Source organism: Phacochoerus africanus, chromosome 6 (assembly GCF_016906955.1).
Source record: "Phacochoerus africanus isolate WHEZ1 chromosome 6, ROS_Pafr_v1, whole genome shotgun sequence".
In the NCBI taxonomy this organism is placed as follows: Eukaryota; Metazoa; Chordata; class Mammalia; order Artiodactyla; family Suidae; genus Phacochoerus; species Phacochoerus africanus.
In genome coordinates this window covers 64064457-64082046 of record NC_062549.1, presented here as the reverse complement: position 1 = coordinate 64082046, position 17590 = coordinate 64064457, and positions in this window count along the sequence as shown.

Below are 17590 nucleotides of genomic sequence, written 5' to 3'. Positions count from 1 at the left end.
TCTTTTTGGGTTGGGAGGAAGCAAAGACCAGTTAGGAGTGACCCGTGGATAGGAAAGAGGGGAAAAAAACTCCGTTGTGATTTTAGTATTTTTAAAATAGGACAAAATGTAAAAGCACGATTTGTATTATAAGTTGATAAAGCCGTTGTTGCAATGATCTGCAGTCATTATTCTTAATTGGTTTATTTATTCAAAACTATGTATTAGAATAAAGTATATGCAAGATGTAATGGTGGACAAATGTACATAGTCTTTGGGAACTTATATTTGGGGAACAAAACCTAAATAAATATCTCTACCTGAAAAATAAGTCATAATTTCTATTAAAGGATTTGAATTCATTGTTAAAACAGCTTCCAATTCTCTTTTATGCCATAAGAAAATATTTCTCACAAACATATAGGCTGCTGTCTCTTCATGACTTTTTTTGGTAGAGTTAAAATCATATTAATATTCACCAAACAGCATTACTAAAATAATGAAGCCTTCTTCCTTATTGATTTTTCTGAAAACGGCCTTCCATTTTTCATCCACACTTCATCTATAATTGGGAAAGGGAAACTGCTAAATTGATAGATTCTACAAGGGGAGAATATATCTTGAATGTGAAGTGTTATTACTGTTGACAGTCCAATAAGAGAGACACAATGGAAGAATTTATGGGAGTTCCTGAAATTGGCTGAAGCAATTTCAACACACTGTATTTCATTTTTGGACAAAACTAAAGCTATATTTCTTACGCACTTTTTAAAGTCAACATAAAACAGGCAGTAGATAGTTCTCCAAAAGTTACTTGGCATTATCCAATTCCATTTATTTTTAAGACTCAAGTATTTGACTTTCAGGACTTCTAATTGAGACAGCTGGCCATTTCATAATTCTAATAGGTTTATTGTACAGAGTGTACATTTTACAGAGTACAGCAAGAAACATCCCAGTGCTTTAGGTTTTCAAACTGCCCATGGATGGCACCTGGCAGTTGTACCTTACGAGGGTATAATTCTTTGCTGTGCAGATAGTTAATTCATTAAGCTTTAATTAACTAAATGACCTTGATAATTCACCTGCTTTATTTTTCAGTTTTCCCAAGTTTCATTTAATTTTGCATCTTTTTTCCCCCTCTGTAATACCAGTTTCTCAGAAAAATTTCATGTCACTTTCTTCAATGTCTGCTTAGTGGTAACATAAAAAGTAAATCTTATTTTCCCTTTGCTTGAAATACATGTATCAATGAGTTTTGCTCAGCAGAGATTTTTGAGGCTGAATTTTTCGGTACACATCTTCATTGTGAAGGTGAGCGAGCCAAGTTTAAGTGAATTACTCAGAGCAGAGCTAGACTTAGAACTCAGAAGTTATCCACAAATAGCTCACCAACAATGATTGCTTGCCTCTTAATTCCTATTTCTCTAAATTCTGCATTTTTTCTACTTATAGACTTTATCCTTATTTTTCTCTATGTAACGTCATTGTAACCGATAACTATTTGGGGTCAGATTAGGTCAGGAGTACCCAGGAAATTGAGAAAATAACTCTAATGATCTGAACACAAATTATGGTGTTCTTTGTAGCTTAAAAAAAATTATCTGGTATGACCTATTGTGGCTCAGCAGTTATGAACCCAACTAGTATCCATGAGGATACAAGTTTGATCCCTGGCCTCCCTCAGAGGGTTGAGGATCTGATATTTCTGTGAGCTGTGAGCTGCAGTGTAGGTCTCAGATACAGATCAGATCTGTGACTGTGGCATAGGCTGGCAGCTGCAGCTCCAATTCGACCCCTAGCCTGGAAACTTCCACGTGCCATGGGTGTGGCCCTAAAAAGAAAAAAAAAAATCTGGCTCATAATGTTAAATTTTAAGTTATTGTAGTATATACAGTTTTATGTTTTACATTGTTTTTGAAAGCACTAAAATATTTGTTTCTCAAAGATATTTTGAGGGACCAATTTACCTTCCAATACTGAAATTATAACAAGAACTGGATTATTTGGGGAAATTACAGTGTTTTTCTTGTTTCTTTCTTTTATTCCATTTATTATTCCTGTTAGTTTCTTCTTTTTATTTCTGAAAATACCTCCCAGACACAACCCAAAACTATGTGCATTGTCCAATCCATTGTTCACACTTAGTGTGTGTTAAGCAAGTGTTTGCTCAGTCTTGAAGAGGTAGCAGAAATAGCCAACTGGCCAGTTTGTAAAACGGTTGCCCTTCAGGTATTGGGGTCAATTTCTGTCCATGTCATTTCCACATTTGGACACAGACTGCACAATAAAGTTCAAATCTGGCTCTTACCTACTCTTCCAAAGCAATTTCCCATCCCATCTACCTCTGCCCTCACCCTCAACCCCAGATGACAGAGTCACCTGCCAAGTGGCTCATTAGGGGACACACCTGGATGAAGCAATCCCAGGAAATGAACGCATGCACACTGCTTGAATGGTGGCCGAGAGCAACTTGGGGAAGGGTCACGTATCTAAAGGGGTGGTGGGGGGGGTGCTGCTGGTCAGCTCCAGCAGCCTGCAGGAAAGAGGATCCACAGTTGCTAAATCCTCTGCTTTTCTTTAAGAAAAGGCAGAGAGCTGGCTTTTCTAATTTTGTGACATCCTGATCTCTTTCTGACCTTTGGCAGGGTATTTTGTATTCACTCTGCCACCATGTTGGTGAACCATTTCCCATCCACGATGGGCAGCTGGCAACCTGCAGAGCTGCGCCCTAGTGATCCTGACTACTTGGACTTTTCTCAGAGAGCAGAGTTATGATCACACCTCTGAGCTTTGGTTCCTGCTGCCCCCTCTGCCTGCAATGCCCTCCTCCACTTATCGGCTTGACAGGGCCCCACCCACACATTTTTTCTTTTTTTAATTAATAATTTGTTTTAATGTTTATAAAATTTCTTTATTTTATCATCCTAGGGATGCACCAACAGCATATGGAAGTTCCCGGGCTAGGGGTCTAATCAGAGCTGCAGCTGTCGGCCTATACCACAGCCACAGCCACTCAGGACCCGAGTCACGTGTGCAACCAGTGCCACAAATTGTGGCAACACCAGATCCTTAACCCACTGAGTGAGGCCAGGGATCGAACCTACATCCCCATGGATCCTGGTCTCATTTTTAACTTCCTGAGCCACAACAGGAACTCCCCACCCACCCATTCTTTTTCTTTTCTTTCTTTCTTTGTGTGTGTGTGTGTGTGTGTGTGTTTAGGGCCACACCCACCCCCATATGGAGGTTCCTAGACTAGGGGTTCAATCAGAGCAACAGCTGCCGGCCTACACCACAGCCACAGCAATGCCTGATCCTTAACCCACTGAGTGAGGCCAGGGATCAAACCTGTGTCCTCATGGATACTAGTTGGATTCGTTAACCACTGAGCCATGATGGGAACTCACCCACCTCCCCACTCTTAAACCCTGGCTCAAAGTGTTCATATCACCCTGCTCACACCCTAGGGGGAAGAAGGTGCTCCATTGGAACAGACTTAGCTCTGACCAGTATCCGTCTCCCTCGCCAGCATGTAAAAGAGATCCTATTCCTCTTACCATCCTATCCTATTGGTCCTTTATACAGTGAACAGCCCTAGGACTGGCTGGTGCTTATTGAAACAGCATAGAGAATAAAGGGTTCACACAAACTTCCCCTGCCTGCATCAGAGCAACACAGCCCCAACAGTCTCAGGGAGAATAGTCTACAGTTCAGATGGCAGAATGACTCCTGCTCTGAGACCGTATTTTCAGACCCCGTGAGGCTGTTTTCTGCCATCATGTGCACTGGGAACACACACATGAGCCTGCTCTCGGCGGGGGGGCGGGGAGGGGGGGGACCCTTACATTCTGGTGGCAAGGTCAGAGCATTTGATCTAAAACCGACCATCATTCAAGCTCCTAATCGGCTGGTTCTAAAAGCAGATCAGCTAACACTCTCCTTTCCCATCATTCTATTTGTTTTTAAGGTGCAAAACTTAAGACCTGCAAAGTTAAGCAATTTATCCAAAGACACACAGCCAGTTTGTATTCCGAGTAGCTGTGGAAATCATGTCCAAGCATCAGATGCAGTAAAAATAAATGTTCCAAATACCTGTTTCCTCTCTTTTAAATGTAGCTAAACTTTTTATCCATACACACCCTACCTACCCAATATGCACACACCACACACTCTCACAAGTGTGCACACACTTTTTTTTTAGGGCCACACCCTTGCCATATGGAAGTTCCCAGGATCAGGGTTAAATCAGAGCTGTAGCTACCAGCCTACACCACAGCCACAGCAACGCCAGATCTAAGCAGCGTCTTTGAACTACACCACAGCTCACAGCAATGCCGGATCCTTAACCCGCGGAGCAAATTCAGGAATTGAACCTGCATCCTCATGGATACTGGTCGGATTCATTACTACTGCACCACAACAGGAACTCCCCCCATGCAGGAGGAATTCCCCTTGTGGCTCAGTGGAAACGAATCTGACTAGTATCCATGAAGATGCAGATTCGATTCCTGGACTCATTCAGTTGGTTGGGGATTCAGAGTTACCATGAGCTGTGGTGTAGGCTGGCAGCTGCAGCTCCGATTCGACCCCTAGCCTGGGAACTTCCATATGTCGCAGGTGTGACCTTAGAAAAGAAACAACAAACACCACCCCCCTCCAAAAAAAAAAAAACTAAACTAGGAATCAGCCACTCTTAGCAGATTTTCATCTGTTCTATCTTTTCATCATTTTATTTGGCACTTCAGCTGAAGTTTTGAGGTGAAGTTGGCTCTCAGGGACCCAGAGCCTGAAATCCCGCTAAGGAACCTGCTTAAGTGGCACATCGATCCTTGATGTGCTCCTTCTGGCTCTCTGGTCCCTCAGGACAACCTCCACAGGGCCTCTCTCCCTTTCCAGCTTCCACAGTCCAGGATTTTCCTGCCCTGCTCTGCTTCACTGGCCACATCACCATACCTTTCACCTGTGTCCCCACCCTTTCCTCGGCTCCAGAGACCGTGGGAGTGGCTGATACGGGAGGAGGCCACTCCTTCGCCCATATTCGTACCTCAGCAGGGCCTTCTGCAGGCCACACCCAAGGTAAAGAATGACACACACATCCTGAGGAATTTTGCCACACAGGCAAAGAGGCATTTGAAGCCTCCAACACTGGTCGCACCCTAGCTATTTTCCATTTTGTATCATGTTTTCAAGTAAAGTTGGATGATGGATGTTTTGGCCAGGGCTGCCATGACAAAGTACCACAGATTGGGTGCCTTCGAGAATAGAAAATGTATTCCCTCAGAGGCTGGAAGATTGAGATCAAGGTGTTAGTAGAGCTGGTTTCTTTGGACTCTCCTCTTTGGCTTCTAGATGGCTGCCTTTTACCTGTGTCTTCACGTGGTCTTATAGTTGTAACTGTGGGTGTCCTAGTCCTTCTTACCAGGACATCAATCGCGTTGGGTTCGGGTCCACTCTAATGACCTCGTGTTAACATAACTACTTCTTTAAAGACTCTTATCTCCAAGAAAAGGGAACCCTCCTGCACTGTTGGTGGGAATGTAAACTGGTACAGCCACTATGGAGAACAGTTTGGAGATACCTTAGAAATCTATACATAGAACTTCCATATGACCCCGCAATCCCACTCTTGGGCATCTATCAGGACAAAACGCTACTTAAAAGAGACACATGCACCCGCATGTTCATTGCAGCACTATTCACAATAGCCAGGACATGGAAACAACCCAAATGTCCATTGACAGATGATTGGATTCGGAAGATGTGGTATATATACACAATGGAATACTACTCAGCCATAAAAAAGAATGACATAATGCCATTTGCAGCAACATGGATGGAATTAGAGACTCTCATACTGAGTGAAATGAGCCAGAAAGACAAAGACAAATACCATATAATATCACTTATAACTGGACTCTAATATCCAGCACGAATGAACATCTCCTCAGAAAAGAAAATCATGGACTTGGAGAAGAGACTTGTGGCTGCCTGATGGGAGGGGTAGGGAGTGGGAGGGATCGGGAGCTTGGGCTTATCAGACACAACTTAGAATAGATTTACAAGGAGATCCTGCTGAATAGCATTGAGAACTTTGTCTAGATACTCATGTTGCAACAGAAGAAAGGCTGGGGGAAAAATGTAATTGTAATGTATACATGTAAGGATAACTTGATCCCCTTGCTGTACAGTGGGGAAATAAAAAAATAATGATAAAAAAAGACTCATCTCCAAATACAGTCACATTCTGAGGTACTAGGGGTTAAGGCTTCGAAATACGAACTTGATGAAGGAGACACAATTCAGAACGTAACAGACGTGAAGGTCAAATTTGCAATTCATCTACTTTTCTCGTATTCTACAATCAGAGAATTTGGCAATGAACATGACTTAGACTTGTTTACATCAAGGAACTTCTCTAAAACATTTTTTTTTCTGGAAAGTGATATAATTCCATCACTGATTTTTTGTTTTTGTTACCACAGATATGGTGCCGTAGGCAACTGTGTTCTAGAATCTGCACTAGATCCAGCTCTACAGGACAATCCTTCGACTGAGAAATGCTGTGATTTTTTTCTTTCAAAAATAAATTTAAGGGCGTTCTGTTGTGGCACAGCAGAAATGCATCTGACTAGTAACCATGAGGATGCAGGTTCGATCTCTGGCCTCGCCCAGTGGGTTAAGGATCTGGTGTTGCTGTGAGCTGCAGTGTAGTTCACAGATGCAACTCAGATCCTGCGTTGCTATGGCTGTGGTGTAGGCCGGCAGCTACGGCTCTGATTCAACCCCTAGCCTGGGAACTTCCACATGCTGTGAGTATGGGCCTAAAAAGTAAAGTTAAATAAATAAATAAATAAATAAATAAATAAATAAATAAAATATTGCTATTATCTATCTAACAATATTTTCCTTTATGTTTAAAAAAACCTTTTTTTTTTTTTTGTCTTTTTAGGGCCACACCTGTGGCATATGGAAGTTCCCAAGCTAGTCTAATCGGGGTCTAATCAGAGCTGCAGCCACCGGCCTACGCCACAGCCACAGCAACGCCAGATCCGGGCTGTGTCTGTGATCTACACCACAGCTCATGGTAACTCCGGATCCTCAACCCACTGAGAGAGACCAGGTATCGAACCTGAAACCTCATGTTCCTAGTCAGAGTCGTTTCTGCTGAGCCATGACAGGAACTCCCAAAAACTTTTTTTATATTTACCAAATTACATATTTAACATGAATAATAAAACCTTATTTAACCCATTTGTATTTCTCCCTTAAGCACACTCATAACCATATATGAGAATGCTAATTTCTATACTCAATAATTTTTCAACTGAAGAAAAATTTAATTGATGTAATTATCTTTTATGCAATGGTTTGATAAAATATTGATGCAGTTTGTCTCCATGGGCCTCTAAGTCATGACTATTTATGATTCAATAACCAAAGAGGTATTGCATTGATGAGCAACCCATTCCTCCATTAAGATAAATGCAAACATGATCTCCTCCTCCAGGTAAAATATATACACTCACTTGCCTGGGAAAAAAATGGAAGCACATGAAAACGTTAAGAGTGCTTAACTTTGGATGGCAAGAATTGCAGTAATTTTAACTTTCTTCTTTGCTTTTCTATATTTTCAATACAATGGCATATTTTAATTTTAAATTTAGAAAAAAAAAACAGGATAATTTGTTTCAAAAAAGAATAAAAATATACAAATTGGCAGTCTCACTTATAATAGCTATGTCAAATTAAACATTTAGCATATTATGCTATGGTCTACTTATTTTTTAAAGTGGCCAAACTTTATACGACCTGAAAATGGTTGAACTAAATTCTATTATGCTCAGGACTGAAGGATATTTAAACATGATCATATATATGAGGCGATCGTGGGAAAATAAAATGTACCCATAAGAGCCTCACAGATGCTCATGGTCTGCACACAGGCAACTCTGCTCTGGTTCAGCGAGAGCTGCTTCAGGGCGTGCCGTAGGATTTCTTGTCAACAAATTAGACTTACTAACAGGCCAAAGCCCCGGTTTTCTCATTTATAAAGCACTGATAAAAAGATCTACCTCTTCCTTTCCCAGCACATCTGTTGGAGACATCAGCTCTTAGAAAATAAAAACATGTGATAGACACAGAAGGTTCTAGAATAATAATAGAGTTAGAAACTATTTATTTGTGTAGAGTTTGTATGAGGGTAAGAAAGTGTTTTCACTCGGTGGACGAGTCCTGAGAATATAGCAATATTCATTCATTAATTCAATAAATATTGTTGAGGCCTAAGTGCCAGACACAGTCATAGGCCCTGGGATTATGATCAAGAATGAGACAAAGGTTTTTCTTGTTTGTTTGCTTTTGGCTGCCCCGTGGCATATGGAGCTCCCAGGCCAGGGGTCAGATACCAGCCACAGCCTCAAACCAAGCCACAACATTGACAATGCCAGATCCTTAACCCACTGTGCCTAGCCAGGGAATTGAACCCGCATCTCAGTGCTCCCAAGACCCTGCCACTCACATTGCGCCACAGAGGGAGCTCCAGAGAATGAGACAAGGTTCTTGCCCTTGTGGGATTTACAATCTAACAAGACAAGACAGTGAATAAGGAAATAAACAACAGATAAGATAATTACATAATAATAGCCCAGTTAATACAAATGACAGCATAATCACATAATTATTTTACAATTAACTACAAAAAGTAATAGTGCTTAGTTCTACGAAGGAAACTGGGTGCTGTGGAATAGAAAAACAGAAGGAACTGACTAAAGGTAACAATTATGCTGAACATAAAGATAATTCTTTGTAGGTCTTATATAGGTTGGAGTAGTTGTGTGTTTTGCTCTTTAAATATGAGGATGGAACATGCAATCAGAAATTCTAATGATACAAAATTAGCCGCACTGAGTAGATAATGACTAATTCCCTTTTGAGTACTAGGGACATTTTGTTTCTCTAGCTGAATCTCATCTTTAATCACTTACCTACACACAAGTAAGCATTTTACTTTCAAAGTGTTTGCAGTGTCCTCGACTTTGCTGGAAATCTCAGAAAATTGCTGACCCTTTACGCAGCCCCTACCGAGCCATCATAAACCCATTTTGTGAAAGTAACAAGTAGAAGGATGGGTGGAAAAAAGAAAAACAAATTTTGTCACTTGTGAAATATGCCCAGATCCAACCTTCACTAACCCCATTGTGTAAAACGTTCAGAATAGTATTGAGAGAAAGCTTACAAGTGTAAATATACTTATTCTCAATGAAATCAACACCATCCGACTGATTTGTAACTATTCCCTTAATGCTGCTATAAACTTTATTGCAGTGAAAACACTGGTTCTACAGATTGCTTTCCTCTTCCTCAGGATGTGTTTGACCTTTGTGGCATTGCCACTATAAATCTCATGGCCCAACAACCCCTTGTCTGCAAGTGATTTCAAGCACTATCATAAAAATGAAACAGACAGACTTAATTTGAGTTCCAGACTTGAGGAAACTCAACTAAAATATTAGCATAATTTTGCTGAGGACAGAGGAAATTGTTAAAATATGTGTATTTGAGTGTCTGCAATCCGATCGATCTTTTTTCTGGCTCTTGGGTGCCACCCAGTGATTAATTAGCGGCAGATTTCCAAAGGGGCATGTGGTGCACAGAGGGCGCTGGTCACAGGAGAGCAGGACCAGGGCTGCTCGGGTGGTGAGGGCTAAGTCCTAAGTTACATTTAGGAATTAAAACAAAAACAAACAAACAAAAAAAACCTCTGTTTAGAGATTTTTGTCCCATCCAGAAAAACCTAGCTATTGTGTTCCTTTCCAGACAGCCAGACAATGTAGATGATCTGGGCTGTGACTAAGGAAAATCAGATCTTTAAAACAGACTGGTTGGACAGACGCAAGAAGCAACTGGCTCCGCTTTCCTAATCATCTTCCCCATCGCTGTCTCAAGCTGTCCAGTCCCTCTCCCCGATTTTTTTTTCTTTTTATAGCCGCACCTGTGGCAAATGGAAGTTTCTGGGCTAGGGGTCAAATCAGAGCTGCAGCTGCAGGCCTATACCACAAGTTTGCAGCAAAGCTAGATTCTTAACCCACTGAGTGAGGCCAGGGATCGAACCCACATCCTCATGGAGACTATGTAGGGTTCTTAACCAGCTGAGCCACAAGGGGAATTCCCCTCTCCCAGGTTCTATCCTAAGACAGGGCTTGAAAAACTCTGCTTTGTAATCACAAATACAGGAGGGTGATTCAGTGATTATTTTCAGCTCATACTTACGAAACTCTTATCCTTATAATTCATGGGGTGGAGATAAGAACAAACCCTCCCGTTAGCTTCACACCCCACAAGAATCAACAGCCTGCCAGTGTTGTGCTTGTTGTTTTTAAACAGAGTTCTCTTTCTCTCTATGATATTTCTGACATATATAATACATTTTACCAAGGATTAGTGGTGCTTTTTTTTAAGAGGTAAAGCAATCTGCACTCAACTTAATGAGCCTTTTGTTTTCCTCCAGAAAAATATAAAGAGCTTATAAAGAAAAACTTCTCCCTCTATAATACATATTTTCATTTTTTACTATTATGTATTATATGTTACCTATTATATATGTCGCATAAAATATTACATATACTTTTGATTTACTATATGTCTTTATATATACAATGTGTACTATTATCTACTTATTTCATCATTTGTCTAGTCTCTCCTCTACTAAAAGTTCCACCCAGGCCATAATGAGGTCACAAAACTAGGAACGTGAGACGGATTCCTCAAGCCACTGTGTTTTCTCCCCGCTCAGATGCTATCATCATGGTTTCTGAGGGAGGTAGGATCAGGGGACAGACAGTTGAAAAGAAAAACATACATACTTTAGAGAACTAACAAGGTCCCTATCAATGAAGTGGGAAGGGCGGAGGAGACTCCGGGATGGGAAATGAGCATGCGCGCTGGTCCCCCGGTCTCCACCGCATACCTGCTCCATCACCCACTTCCGCAGAATTTGCTCCCACACCACCCTCTCAGCCCTCCGTCCCTCTCTCTGTCCTGTATCTACAACTTGGCTGAATTAAACCAGAGGGTGGTGGTGATGCTAACAGCAGGTCCAGATGTTGGTCCGAGGCCAACAAGCAAGTGGCCTCAGCAAGAGTGGGGACAGCAAGAGCTCATCTCCAGGAACTAGAAACCACCCCGACACCTGTGAAGTGAAGAACAGATGGATGCCAGGCAAACGGGGACAGATGCAAAGTTCACCCTGGGAGAAACCTTTAGAGGAAGCCGTGGACTTGGCGGCCTTTCATTCAACGCGGTGTGACTTGAAAGAGCTAGGTTCCTCTCAGCCGTGTCTCTGTCCCCGCCACCTTTCCTCCTGGTGGTTTTCCTGACGCCTTCAGGAAGAAGGGTGGCGGGGAGGGGAACCATGCTCCCTTCTCACAGGAGGCCGCTTTGCCAAAACCAAAGTGATGACTAGGCCCTTACGCTGACCGTTAAAGACACACAGGAGACCCTTCCTGATTCTAATTTCTCATGGCAGTATCACAATAGCAAGAAGATGAAATGTTTTAGTTTATGATGAGATCATGCTTTTTGGCCAGTTTTAATCATTTAGGCACTGCTGACATATACCAGGCACTGGGCCTATGCCATTTAAAACTTCAAATCTTTAAATACATATTATTATTATTGCTGCTGTTATTATTATTACTCTGCTTTGTATAATTGTAGGAACTGAGGCAAACAAGGTCGGGACTTACCCAGACTTTGCTGGTAACTAGCAGCTAGGATTCATCTTCTGGCAATTTAAACCCAGAGCCTTTTAGTAACTCATTATTTGATATAATACCCGAAACAACATATATTAGTAACTTAAAAAGTTGCAAATTAAAATGATTTGTCTCCAAATGGATTAAACAAACTGAGTCTTAATATGGATTAAATAAATATTAGACAAGCACACTTTCATTTTTTAACACTATTATGACACCACTGTTTTTGGAAATGTACTCCCACTTTGTATCAGCTTACAAATAGAATTTTGAAACACAACCAGTTGGTAAGTTGGGTACAAACTACGTACATAATTTACTGGGAAAACTTACCAAAATTGTTACTTACCACAAAATCTGATATTTTAAATCTGCAATTTCTGAGATCCATTCCAGCCCTGTTTATTTATATAAATGTTCGCGAAGGTTAATTCTTTTACCTCATAACTGCTGGAAGTCAAGACTTAAAAAAAGCTTTGGATTCATCCAATGCTTAAATTAGTACCTCATTGAAGTTCCAGGTTTCTGTAGTTTAAATCATGAAAGAAATAACCTTATTCAGAAAGACTTTTCACCTAAGCATTAGCAAATCTCTAATTCTGAAATGAGATATTCAGTGCACATGTCATTTTTCACAGGCTTCATCCTCGTGCATCCACTAGAAGAAATTGGCCCCTAAATCCATTCTCAAATAACTAACACATTAACATGTTGAGTGAAACTGTTGCATATTATCTAACTGGGTGTCAAACATAAGGGTTTTGATTGGAGCATAATTATTACTTGTCCTTAAAAGTTATTGACCAATACATGCACCCCTATGTCCATAGCAGCACTATTCACAATAGCCAGGACATGGAAACAACCTAAACATCCATCAACAGATGAATGGATTAAGAAGATGTGGTACATATATATAATGGAATACTACTCAACCATAAAAAGGAATGAAATAATGCCATTTGCAGCAATATGGATCCAACCAGAGAGTCTTATACTAAATTAAGTCAGAAAGACAAATACCATGTGATATCACTTATATTGAAATCTAAAATATGGCACAAATGAACTTAACTACAAAACAGAAACAGATTCACAGACATAGAGAACAGACTTGTGGTTGCCAAGGGGAAGTGGGGAGGGAGTGGGATGGACTAGGAGTTTGAGGTTAGAAGATGCAAAATTTACATTCATTCATTCATTCATTTATTTATTTATTATTCTTTAAAAAATTTTGGCCGCCCTGCAGCATGTGGAGTTCCTGGGCCAGGAATCAGATCTAAGCCACAATTGTGACCTATGACACAAGCACAGCAATGCCAGATTCTTTAACCCACTGTGCTGGGCCAGGATCGAAGCTGTGTCCTGGAGACATCACTGATCCTGTTGCACCACAGTGGGAACTCCTCAAACTATTACATTTAGAATGGATAAGCAATGACATCCTACTGTATAGCACAGGGAACTATACCCATTCTCTTGGGATAGACCATGATGGAAGATACTATAAGAAAGGGAATGTATATATAGGTATGACTAGGTCATTAGGCTGTATAGCAGAAATTGGCACATTATAAATCAACTATATTTTAATATAAAAAAATTTTTAAGTTGTTGACCAAAACATCCATTTACTGATTAATCATTGACAACAGTGGCTCTCCTGGAGTGAGAAGATTCAACTGCGTTCATGTTAATGCAAGAGTGTTTTTCTTGTGTGTTATAGGAAGAAAGAAAGATTCCAGGGAGTTCCCATCGTGGCGCAGTGGTTAACGAATCCGACTAGGAACCATGAGGTTGCGGGTTCGGTCCCTGGCCTTGCTCAGTGGGTTAAGGATCCGGCATTGCTGTGAGCTGCGGTGTAGGTTGCAGACGTGGCTCAGATCCCACATTGCTGTGGTTCTGGCGTAGGCCAGTGGCTATAGCTCCGATTCGACCCCTAGCCTGGGAACCTCCATATGCTGCTGGAGCGGCCCAAGAAATAGCAAAAAGACAAAAAAAAAAAAAAAAGATTCCAGTCCACCTAGAAGCTTCAGTAGATTGATATACAAACTTTACAAAAGCCTCTTTTAGTATCATTTAAATAAATGTTGTGTCAAAAGGCCATCACTGCTATTCTAATGCTCTGTGTTGTGTGGCAATGGCAACTCTCAAGGAGAAATGGTATATACCAGATCAATGTTGAATTCCACAACTGGGCCTGAAATCACAAGCCAATGTGGTGGTGCCTGAATGCTCATCTGCACTGTGGAAACTGACCTAATCTTGGAACCCAGGAAGATGAGAAATTGGCTCCCTTTGAGATGATCAGATCTCAAGGGCCCTAAAGGATGATGGCCAGACAGTCAAGGATGTCCAGAAAACAGACATTCAATGATCAGCAACTAACCACAAGGTTTACAACCTTGGAGCTGGACAAATGGACACATCAGCCAACGACACAAATACCCTAGGTCAGCCCCTTTTGTGTTGCTTTGGAGAAGCTGTTGGTCTTCTTCATGTCTGCTCAATATCATCATGTCGAAGCTTTTCTTGACGACTGTCCCCCTTCCCTCAACTCTGCTCCCTTCTCCTGCTTTACTTGTCTCCAGAGCCCTTATCACTACCAAATACATTATTTGTATATTTGTATACTGACAGTTTCTATCCATTAAAATGTAAGCTCTGTGAGGGCAGGGCCTTTGCTGTGGTCACATGAGAAGCCTTCAGTAACTAACTGGTGGATGAATGAACTTTCCTCAATTCATCCCTCTATAAAGTCCTGTTTGGGGAGACTAAACAAGCCTTTTCCTTATACATGGTGGGTACTTTTCTGCATATTTCTCAAGTGGCTTGGAGGGAGAAGCGCTTTGCTTCTAGAAACGTCTGAATCTTATATTCTCTAATCTAAACCACAAACATCAAAATCAGTCATATTCTTTTATGTTTCATGGATAGATAGGATGGTCTATTCACTTAAGTCACTTATTCATTCAACAAACATTTATGCGGCATATAGAGGGGCTACTCTGATGCTTTGAAGATTCCTAGAAGCCTGGGTTTCTCGAACCTTCATTTTTCCTGGGCCTGGGATGCACCTGAGATAAAACTCCTGCCTCTTGAGTGCAGCCTGAAAAACTAAAGCTGGCTTCTTCTACAAGAGAGCATCCTTCTTATTTTCCACAGCTTCTCATTGGCATGAAAGTTATGCTGTTTTATCTTTCCCTTAGAGTGAACCTCACTTCTTTCTTAAGCCACTTCATCTAGAACATCTTATTTTCCAAAGGGAAAATCACAGCAAAGAATTTGATTTCAATTGTAGTAGCAGCAACTCTTGTTTGAGCCCCACAATTCTGACCTCTTGTTTGTAACAGAAACAGGCAAAATTAGTGAAGAAAGCAACCCCTAAAATATGTTCTTGTCTTAAACCCTCATGCAGCCATAAATCTGGATGGCGTTAGCCAAGGTGCCTACTGATGTGTATCTCAGTGAACCAGATCTTTTTTTCATGTATGTGGAGAGAGCTGTAGCATCATCCTCTTCCATCAATTGCCTCACAGTATCCTCAAGTCAACAGCACTCTCATCTGGCTAATCATTTGCTTCGGAAAGATGAGCCATGATGGTGACAACCGGGACAAAGGTCTACCCACAAATTCCCCCAATTCAGTTGATGGTTGTCAGAAACAATGGCACCTGAAAATCTGTAGGTTGTGAGTAACTGGCCCTGATTTCATTTTAGCATCTGAGCCTTTCATTTAAGTCTGAGATGGTAGGAAAAGCACCGTGAACCTCCTTAACTGATTTATCAGAACACAAACTCATTCCGCAAAATTCCTATGGAGTCTGGGCCAAGACCTCCTAATTCCCTCTCATGGAAAAGAACATGCCTTTGACAAAGTCATGATGCTTTCCAACCTTTGCTTTTAAGCTGAGAAATTCCAGATACTGAGATAATGCAATGGACACCTTCAGCCAATGCAGTTTACCCACAAATGGAATGTTTTATGGCCAAAGTAACACATGCATATCACTTGGGGATAGGTTGAACTTCTCTGGCAGTTTCTTTACTATGTCTCCATAGAAAATATAAGATGCAGAATCTTGAAATCTTGAATAATTTTGAATTTGGTGTATCATCAGAGATGAGCCAGAATTTATTATTAAAATATCCAATGAGAATGGCACAGCGTGACTCAGATATTCAGTGGCAGGTTGAGGACATTAGAATTTGCTATTGTTTTCTAGAGTTGTGGGTGTGTTTTTTTTGTTTGTTTGTTTTGTCAGAAGTCGTTTGCCAAAGATACAGCAGAGAGGCTGCAACAGTCCAGATATAATTTTTGATCACTATGAATTTTAAGACAAGACCTTGGAAGCGACTGTAGTACTTCCTGATCCCGACCGAAATCGTTCTGTCAACTTGTATTTGGGTCTGTGATTCCAGTCTGCCTGCTATTTTTCTTGAATAATGAGCAATCCACATTTTCCAGCATCGTGTGGCAAAAGAGATTTCCAACGTGCTTGTGCTAGGGCCATCTCGAGATTTCCTGGGAATGCTAAAATGTACTGGAGCTGTAAGTTTCACGTGTGGATTCTACTTTGGACATCTGTTTGCAAAGAAATACTGTTTTATATTAAAACTAAATTATTGCAGAATAGAACCCCAAGTTTAAATGTATTTTAAAGATGAAACATGAGATTTCGAAGAATTTCTGACTTTGCTGTGCACCTTTTTCTGGCCAGGCCCTCAGCCCGGGGTTTACGTGATCTTCTTTCTGCTGTTGCGGGTATTTAGTAGGGAAGACTCAGAAGCACTGTTTGATGCTGAAATGCTAAGGATATGAAATCTCAATGTGTTCCCAGACTTTGAAGTAAACGATCACTTCACCATTTAGAAAACACTCCTTAGACTACAATCCAACATCATGGAATGCCTTTTTCCCACAGGCAATAATGAAGCTCTGCAATGGTTGCCTTTTATGGAAGAAAAATGTGGTAGAAACTCAATAGTACCAGAATGACCTGAAAAGCTTTGTTTGCTTTTGGAGGAGGTGTATCGTGATTTTTTCCCTCCCTCCTTGTCTTGAATAAAGTAAATATCAATCGTTCTGGGGCAGAGATGCAAAGTCACTATCACAGTTCTCATTTTACAGTTTTCTTTTCCCATTGATGGTCAAATCACTATAGGACTTCCTAATTTTTTTTTTTTTTTAATGGCCACATCTGCAGCATATGGAAGTTCCCCAGCTAGGGGTGGAATTGGAGCTGCAGCTGAGGCCTATGCCACAGCCACAGCAATGCCGGATCTGAGCTATATCTGCAACATATGCTGCAGCTTGCAGCAGCACTGGGTCCTTAACCCACTGAGTGAAGCCAGGGTTCAAACCCTCATCCTCACAGAGACAATGTCAGATCCTTAACCTACTGGGCCGCAATGGGAACTCCCTTAAATATTTCTGTGAATGTATTTTCAGTTGATGCCATAACACATTCACCCAGTTGTCCTGTCGAGACTTTGAATTCATCAGAGCCCTAAAACTTCACTTCTTCCTGCATGCAAAGGGTTGGCAAATTTTTCTGCAAAAGTGCAAATCGCAAATATTTTAGGATTTGCAAGCCATGCAGTCTCTGCTACATTACTCAATTCTGCCATTGTAGCAGGAAAACAGCTACAGATAATATGTAACAAATGGGCATGGCAGTGTTCCAATAAAGCTTTAACAACAATATGGAGGCAGGTGGGGAAGACAGTAGACTTTACATGTGGTTTGTTGATCCCTGCTGTCTTCTTGCTTAGGGGTTTCCACCACTGTCTATTCACTCTCCCATGACCAAAATTCTCCCTCTCCGTTCATATCCAAAAGGATTACCTTG